The sequence below is a fragment of the Ambystoma mexicanum genome, chromosome 3q (genome assembly GCF_040938575.1).
Source record: "Ambystoma mexicanum isolate Mex_15411 chromosome 3q, UKY_AmexF1_1, whole genome shotgun sequence".
NCBI lineage: Eukaryota > Metazoa > Chordata > Amphibia > Caudata > Ambystomatidae > Ambystoma > Ambystoma mexicanum.
Genome location: NC_090926.1, coordinates 64698874 through 64708655, shown reverse-complemented (window position 1 = coordinate 64708655; position 9782 = coordinate 64698874).

Genomic DNA, 9782 nt, shown 5'->3' with positions numbered 1-9782 from the left:
TGCATAACAAGAGCAGTGCCACTGAATCTGCTCCTCCCGGAGTCACTCTGTGCTGAACTGATAGCAAGCAAGAGAGCTCTATTTACTCACAAGATGTTATCTTGATAATAATCTACAGGGCTACACATTTCTCTCTTTCGGCTGGCGCACCTTTCTACACAGCATGTTTGCAGTTTGCGTGCTCGATTTGCAAGAGGGAATTTCCAACAGAAATAAAAACGGGAAGAGGAAATGAATGGGAGGAGGCAATGAAAGCTAGAGGGTGGAAAGTACTGGAAATGGATGGAGAAAGAGTGCAAGATACAGGGCAAGGAGTGTGACAAACAAAGAGCATATGCAGAGAGAATAAAATGAGGCAAAGTGAATGAAACGAGAGAGAGATACACATAGCATTAAAAATAGCGAGGTATAGAGTCAGGGATGTCATTTCACCAAAATGCCAGGGGTAAACTATGCAAACTGGTTAATGTTTCACTGTAATGTGATATACATTTCATACAAGAATGGATCACCATAGGCCTATATTACCAAATTACTATAAAGGCAGATGTCCAAGGCCAAATTATATTGAAGTATGCTTAAGCACTTTATATATAACAAATATACATGCAATGTCACCCAACCTGTGTTGGCACTCATTTATCAACCTCCAAAGGATGAAAGGCTGAGTTGGCCTTGCCAGGATTCGAACCAGCAGATAACACACACATCGCAGCAGCAAGTGCTCAACCCACTGAGCTATCTTACCGGCAATAGCTATTTAACAGCTATAGTAACATGAGCAATTACATATCTGAATGTTCTCAAAGAAAGAAAGCAAATTACACTCGGTAGTGGATACCATTAAACTGGTAACTGAGATTTAAAAGCAGGCCAGCTCATCTGCAGGTCTGGTGCAACGTTGGCCACATGTCAAGCCTGCATGGATCTACTTTTCAGACTTCAGAGGTTGGCAAAATACATTTAATTGGCAGGGTACATAACTGTGCATAAAAGAATTTAGAGAAGCGCAGGGAAAGCAGAGCACGGACACAGCATCTCGTACTCTGGGCACACGTTACCTCATCCATGCAAACAAACATCCTAAACAGCATTCCACGGAGACAGGATAGACATATTGCAACAAAGCATTAATTGTGGCACAATTAAATCAAGGGCCCCTTTATGTGCTGTGGTCAAACATTTCTACACTGTACACAAGTATTTAGGCACAAGGATTTTGTCAAGGCACTGAGGACACCGAGATGGAATGTCTTGTGATGATCATAACAGGCAAGAAAAAAACATGCTATAACTTCAACTTGCGAAAAGCAAAATATATAATAAGCTAAATATATAGGGCCTCATTACGAGAAGTGCGGAATGGGTTTAACGGCGCCGGTAATGGTGCCGGCGTCGTTAAACCCACTCCGCACTATTACGAGGTCTCCTCACGGGACCCGCTGTGGACGTCTGGTTTTTCCAGACATCCATAGCGGGTCCCACGAGGGCACCAGGGAGCTAACAATGGGCCCGTAATTGACGGGCCCTTTGTTGGCTCCCTCCCCATTCCCATTGAGCCCTATGGGGGCTCGAATGGGAATGGGGAAGGACCGGGCCCGGGTTCCCTGAAGGAGGAAAAACCTAGCCTTCCACACTCGGAATGGCCCAGTAATTCCCCATTCAGGGAACCCGGACACGATTTTGGAGGCAGCTATGGCGCTAATAGCGCCATGGCTACCTCCAAAGTCGTAATGAGGCCCATAGTCTGAAATGGATGCTTATTGTACTCTAAATGCTTTTTGGAAGTTTTTGGGCCTCATTACAAGGGTGGCGCTCCCGTAATGAAGGGTGCCGGTACTGGACCGGCACCCTTCATTACGGGAGTGCCGATTATGAGGTTCCCTTTGCGGGACCCGGACCAGACGTCTGGTAAAACCAGACGTCTTTTCCAGGTCCCGCGAGGGGAAGAGGGAGGTAATAACGGGCCATTCGTAATGTGCCCGTTATTAAATCCCTCCCCATTCCCATTGAAGCCTATGGGGGCTCAAATGGGAATGGGGAATGGTTCCTTCAAGGAGGAATTACCGGGTCCTCCAATGTTGGAATGACCCGGTTATTCCTCATTGAAGGAACCCGGTAATGGAGCACGGTTTGGAGGCAGCCATGGTGCTAATGGCACCATGGCTACCTCCAAACTCGTAATGAGGCCCTTTGTATGCATTGTGAATTTGAGGCGTTTAACAACAGACTAAATCAGCGACTCACCCCCTGAAGTGTGCCTGAAATAAACCTTTAATGATTCTAGAAATGATTGAATAGCATTCCAGAAAGACCAATTATTTTTTATTCCTATTCTTTCTTATTTTGGGTCACTGCTTACACTAGTGGAACCCCCTGTTTTTTTTTTTAAGAGGCCTGAAGCAGAAAGCCAGCCACTCAAGAAACAAAGAGCTTCATGGCGCTTGCCACCCACAGTCCAGGAGCTTCCATTTTCTTTTTTTTGTTGGGGTAGCATGGGAGACCTTGGCGAGACGTCTCTTTATCGAGTGGGACAGATGTAGTGGCAAACAACCGGAGAGGGGCACATATACAAGAAAATGAGGCAGTAGGGCCACAGAGAACGTCTGTCAAAAAATAGAGAGAGTGGAGCCACAACATATAGGCATAAACAGAGCAAAACGACAGTGACACAAATAAAGAGAAACAGATATGAGGACACATTTAGGACACAATGAACAAAGTTAGGTTTACAATGGTGGCAAATAGAGAGAGAGGGAAGTATGAGAGTGTGTTGGGGGGTGGTGGAGTGGGAAAGAAGGAGGGGAACACAAGGGGTAGAGGAAACTGAGATCTTGAAGCAAGGGAGAAAGAGAAAGAGGAAATCAATGAGAGAGGGGAAGCTAGTCAATTAGAAGTATTGCCAAAGAAAAGCAAAAAGGAGCTTTCTGAGGGAGCGTGGTAGAAGACCCAAGTCTCTGGGGAGCTTACAGCGAAAGACGCTGTCTGGAATGGCATTCCTTGGACGTGGGAAGTGAGGAGGCAAGTGGTCTCTTGTGGCTCCTTCCCAGTCCCCTTGCGAACAGAGAATTTTTCTATTGTTGTGGCCGTTAGGTGGAGTCAGCTGTTCCCTACCTGCTGCACTGCAATATAATCACCATTCTGGCACAGGAGCGCAGCGCGGGAAGTGGGGAGGCAAGTGGTCTCTTGTGGTCTGTTGGATTCGGGGGAGATTCGGGGCATCCACTTGCTACTTTCGGCAAACCCTGTGCAATATTCCTTGAGCTGTCCATTACAAAGCTAAACTGCCATCAGACCCACAAAAGGAGCTCAGCGTAAGGAGCAAAGAGCAGAAGATAAGAAAGCCCTCTCAGTTTTCCGTGCTCAGCATTCTATTTGTATTACCCTGCAAGCTGCTCCCCGGGCTCAGCAGCACAGTTACATCTTGTTGCTACCGGCACCATGCAGTAATAGAGGCTGGCTGCTGATATGATAGTTTATTTATATCGCGCTCATACACAAGTGTTTCAGAGCGCAACCAAGCAAAGGGCGGGGAACAAGGAAGAACAAAATAAACAACGATCTTAGTAGACCCAGTGACATTAAAAACGTGCAGGTGCATGGAAAAAGTGGGAAAGTGTGTGGCAGGGGAGAAGTGGAAAGTGCTGAACAGAGGAGAGAACAGAATAAATAATAAGTGCAGTAAATAAATTAAGGCAGTGAAAAGTGGTAGTGCAGCCAGCAAGTGGAAAGTGCAAGATTAGTCAGATAGTGTACATCTGATAAGTGCAGAAGAAGAGTGGGGGACTGTATGGGTACAGATACAGAATCCCAGTGCAAGGGGTGGCGCTGAGGCAGTGCTGGAGGGCGGCAGGGTGAGCAGGTGCCTGGTCCCAAAGGACAGAGGGTGGCCAGGTGCACAGTGCCGAAGGAGAAAACAGATCAGCAGGGAGAAGAGGGGCAAAGGCGGAAGCGAAGAGGAAGGTCTTGAGATTGTTCTCCTCAAGGTTCAGGGTGGCTGGGAGGCTGTTCCAAAGGGAGGCCCCAGCTGAAGACAGATCTGCCACCAGCTTGTTTCTTTGAAAAATGACTGACCCTGAGGGAGTTAGAAGTAGAGGAGTGAAGGGCTCGAGAGGAGAGGTATTTGCCGAGGGATAGTTGAAGGTATTTTGGACCAGGCCCCAGAAAGCCTTGTGGACAATGCAGAGGGTTTTAAATGTAATCCTTGCATCCACTGGGAGCCAATGCAGGGATTTCAGTCCTGGAGAGATATGATCCCAGGGCTTGAGGCCAAGGACAAATCTTGCAGTCCTGCTTTGAATTAGTTGTAAAGGGCGAAAAGTGGAGGCAGATAGATTTAGAAAGAGGCTGTTACAGTAGTCCAACCTAGAGAGAACAAGAGCTTGGGAGATAGTGAGATTCTGAGGGAAGGAGAGGAAAGGCAGAGTACCTCTAAGGAGGTGCAGTAAGAAGTTAGACTTTTTAGAGACGTCAGAAGTTTGCAGAGAAGGAAAGTGTGGAGTCAAAGATGACCCCAAGATTCTGGGGGACAAAAAAGAAAATGTAATAAAGGAGGAGGGCTGTGAGAGCTGCTGTGAGTCGCATTATCTTTGATCACATCCCCACAATCCATACCGGTGCAGACTATCAGACTATCGTTCTTTTCGCCACTTACCCTCCTGTATATATGAACGCAGCAAGGGACTAAGTCCAGGACCCAAGAGAGCTTTTTCACCAGCCATTGGCCGCCCTGCCTGGTAGCAGCAAGGAATGGACAAATTGGGGGCAATGTGAAAGCAAGGGAAATATCTGTGAGGAACATTATTCAGTTACTTGACGCCTTTTAACCCTCCTGTTATTACTTCATGGGTTGGACACCCACACTGCCTGGGAACTCAAGGAAATCGCTTTCCCGATTTAACAAATGGCCCGGGGAGGGAGACGGACTAAGTCCATCGGGCATGACCTGGTCGCTCATGCTTGCATGCCTACTCCCCTGAACTCTCACTGGGAGTGCTTAGTCTCTTTTGTATTCTTTTATTTTCTACTAATATTGATATTGAATATTATTTTAACTGGACTCAAATGAATTTATTTTAATGGAATCTGAATTTTTCGCCAGTGGGAACTATAAGAATTTGCTACCAGGATTTTATGGCTTGTATTTTAGCTCACATTTGCACTGTCACTTTGGCCTGTCGTTGCTGATTTTAAGTGTATTTTTAATCTCACAGTTCATAGCTGTCTAATCGCTTTTGCTAGTGCCTATTTTTTCAGATTTGTAGCTCTACTGTACATTTTAGCATACGTTGCACATATGCATATATTCCACAAACTGCTCATTTGAACATGGTTGTATTATCTGGTATATTTGGGTGTTCATTGTAAAATGCCACCAATTGGTTGACCACTTCACTGTTAGTCCCTATAGCCAAACGTAAGGCCAGAGACCGACTGCTTGGAGAAAAAGCACTCAAAAATGCAATCAGGGACCAAATGAGTCTAAAGGTGTCAAAGTTTGGGGAGTTACTATTGCCCAACAACCTACCCTAAATGAATACTTACAACAGGTGGCAGGGAAAATAGAAGAGCGCATCCACAATACTGAAAGGGCCATAAAAGAAGTCTCAGATCACACAGGGGACCTGGAGGGCCAACTGGCAGCCCCCCGAGACACAACTCTGGTAATCACGAGTGGGCCCCAGGCATAATTAATTGGATAGTAACCAGCCCGACACATGCACAATTGCTGCCAGATCTGCCATTACCCGCTATGGAACATGGTAGGGCTGGCAGTACAGTCCTTACACAGGTGGATATCGAGAACAGTGGTTTATTGCATTCATTTGGGGAGGATAGTCTGGCTTCAGCATCCAGTGATTTCAGAACCCTAGGAGAGTTCCTAGACAGGAAACTGGTTCCAGTACTGGCCAGTATCTCCCAGCTTTAGCACTCTCTAAATACCTCACTCTTCATTCTTGATGACCTCATAAGATGGATTAAGAATTACATTGTGGAACTCAAGCAGGGGATTGTAGGTAATATGCCGGCCATCAAGGCACAGTAGGTCAGTATTTTCCTCCTCAGTTTCACTAAAGTTAGCAAATTATAGATGAACGCTGCCCATTCCTCAGGGTTCTTTTTAAGGGCCAGATTGGTCAGGCCATCTGGGCCAGCCACTCTATAGTTGCTGGAGATTTGAATAAATACCAGGATGTCATCACGTTCAGTTCCAAATTGCCAACAGTGTGTGCCTGTCTTTGGTTTTTATCCTTGGTGCCCTCTCATGTTGGAAAAGAGAGTTGTAAAGTGTTCTATCCAGTCTCTCGCTGTAATCGAGTTAGTCAAAGTACTCTGCTGTGGGGCATACATTGAGTTGAAAATTTGCCACATCTTTCTCCAATAAACTTTAGCATATGCTCAGCGTCATGTTGGTTTATGGTATATCTGTGGTCTTTCAACCAGTTTTGGTACGCAGACTTAAGTTTCTTAACAGCCTCATGAGATTCCCATGAGGGATATTTTTAATTAGCTCTTATCAGGCGATTTAATTCCTTTTTCCACAGGCTGACTGCTCAGTAAAATTTCTGGTTGAAGCAAAAAATGTTCTTCCTGCTCAGAGCTGGCTTTTCTGTGTATACGGACAGATATTCAGTGTAATTTAGGTCAGCTACTTTCTCTGAATCACTCAGATTTTTGTCAGATCAATAACATTATCGCGGGACAGCCTAAGCCTGTTTCTCCCAGGTTGAATTTCAAAGCTGTTCATAACCATCTCTGGCTCTTTCATAACTTCAAATGTGATTTGCAGCTTTACGATGTTGTGATCACTCCAATCAGTTTTTATAACACACATGTCCTTTATCTTTTCCTGTAAACTGCTTGAGAGAAGAAGTAGTCCAATATTTGGGTATCCCTCCCTCTCTTCCACGTAGGGTTTGGTGGACTATCACCTGTAACTGCTCCATTTAATACTGAGATGTTTTTTAATAGGAATTCCTTTCTCCACAGCAGGCCTCTCAATTCTGTATCATTCATATTGGTTGGAAAACAGTCTATGAGGGTCAATGCTTTGTTGAAACAATGAATATTTAAGTTGCAGCCTATTATGATGTCCACATTTGGCATGAGGATTCTTGCATTGTCAATCTCTTCCATAGCCTGTTCAATAAAATGCTTTGCTGTTGTTGCCTTGGTGTTCCAGTACAGGTTACAGAGCAGGATTGAACCTTCATTGACAGCTTTGGAACTTCTGCTTTCCAAGAGAACAGCTTGAATTAGGGGGGAGATGTTCCTTGCCCATATCACCCTGAGCCATCTGCCATTTTTGACAAGAGTTAGGAGGCCAGCCATGGGTCTACCCATCACTCCTTTTATTGCCGGGTTTTAAAAAAACAGCAAACCCCTCAAGGAGAGGTAGGTTACATAGCCACGTCTCCTGGAGGCAAATAACATTGAAATCTTTAAATTGCAAACTCCCCTCCCCCAGCAGGTGTTTAAAACCTGGCATGTTCCAACAGCCCAGTGTGACATAGGGCTTAGAGGTTTCCCTGCCCGGTTTTTGGCATTATGACTTCGAGGATAGGGCCTCCGCCAGCCAGTCCCAATTTTCATCATCCTTCGTCACGTATTTTCTCCCCTCAGTTTGGCCATAGGCTGGTTTGAGTTGTCTATCACGACTTTATATTTGGAGGATTGCAAAGGCCCATCTTCAGCCCATTGATCACTTTTAGTTTGAGTACGCTGAATTTGTCTTGATCCTGTCATGATGGATTTACTATGCCTACATTTGCAAGGTTTTGCCGGGGTGTGTGCTGTATTATCTTCTTCATTGTTACTTCCAGATTTTAGGTTTGATAGTATTTTTAATGAGAACCCATGGATCTCAATTGACCAGTTTCCTGTATCAACAACTGCTTAATTTTCATTGTGGCGAGGTGAATTACCACCATATCCTTCCTTAGTTTCTCCGGAAACTCTACTAGGAACATATCCTTAGATTTTATGTTAGAGAGTGATCTAATGCTGAGAAAGAGCCTTAGGATATTTGCCTTATTCAGGATGAGATTATCTTGAATGTACATGTTTCTCTCCAGCTGCATGTAAATCACATCATTTTCTCTTTGTTCAAATGATCTCTTCACTTTGTTTGGTTTATTTTGTGAATAGACCCTTGGTTCACATTGTTTGTCAGACCAGCTGGCCTGCTTGTTTACAGCCCTGCTTCTTTCTTCTAGTGTCGTAAACTGTCTTAATGTGCTGGTCTACTCCTCTTCCTGACGTGACCTTCTCCTATGAACCCTGGACACAACCCTTATCCTGGCTCGAGGAGTTGGAGTTGAGATCTGTGGTGATGACCTTTCTTCTGGGTCCTCATAGTCCGACGAACCGTCCATTTCATCAACCATGTCCTGGGAGTCCGCTTCATCGGGTGTACAGCTGATTGAAGCATTAATAATAGTGTCTGTTTTCAGAGCTTTCAGGTGGTCTTCCAATGAGTTTTGGTCCAATAGGACTTTGTCCCAATCATGGGAGTATGTAGAAAGGTTCATCAAGTCCTCTATGTCACTTGTATAATCTTTTGGTTGAATTTTGTTCTACTGCCCTAAATGGCTGTTCTCCTCTGAATTTCGACAAAGTGCTCTCTGAGTCACTATCTGTATCATCATTTATATGGGACTTCTCATCAGGTTTCCTTGGTGGCTTAGCCGTCGAAAGAATGGCCTGTTTGTTTGGGGAGCACAATATTGGTGTTACGACCCTCGCCCAAAACCCCCTCTGGCAAACCCATTGGCCAGGTGGAGTCAGGACTCGGGCCTGTAGAGCCTGGCATCCTCTTCAAAAGCCCTCATGGGGCCAGTCCTGGCGCCTATGGTGCCAGGCTCATACAACCATGAAAAAACAATGTCAGCCAACATGGAGGCATCCACATAGCTTGGTTCCTAAGAACCAAGCTATGCGGTCTAGTGTTTTGGGTGTGGCAGGCCTGGAACTACTTTCCCTGGTACTACTTTACCTGGGCTATATAAACCACACCCTGACTGCAGAACATGCTTTGTGTTACTTTGAAGCTTGCAACGTGACGCTCACCGTGTCCAGCTATTCCCTCTAACCTCGGAGAAGCAGAACCTGCAAGGAGACAAAAGGAACATCATTAGCAGCAGCATCTCACCTGCAGTCTTCATCTTTAAACACTCGCAGCTTCTGAGAACAGCTTCCACGAATCTACACGCCTCCCGGACAGAACGACCTGAAAGAGGAAGATAGAGGCAACATTAAAGAAAGCTGTAGAGACATTTACAAATTACGAACTGCTCAAAAGGCTTACCTGGCTGGTCGCCTCTCGGCTGGCACCACTCCGGACATGCCACTCGCACTGAAGAACACCGCGACCTACAAGGAAGGAAAACACAGGTTAGCTAAGGCAAGACTTTGCAGCGCTGCGCATAGCGCTTACTTACCGCATCATAGCGCTCTTAATGCGCCATAATTTACCAGCGGGGCTCATCCAAGCCAGTTCGCCGCGCTGAAGCTCTGCATACCTAAGGGAGAAAAAAGAGACATTTTAAACAAAGAAAGGCATGCAGGATAGCAATTAAACTAAAGGACAGCAATAAAACCTACCTGAACAATATCAAACGGGCAGGCCTGCCAATGAGGAGAATCTTGGTCTTACTGGCATTAAGGCAGAGAGCATTGGCGGCACACCGCTCCTGGATAGCCGACAGACAGTCAGAGATGAGAGAAGGAGAAGAGGTGACAAAAGGGAGCCTGAAAATGAGTTGAGTGTCATCTGCATAGCA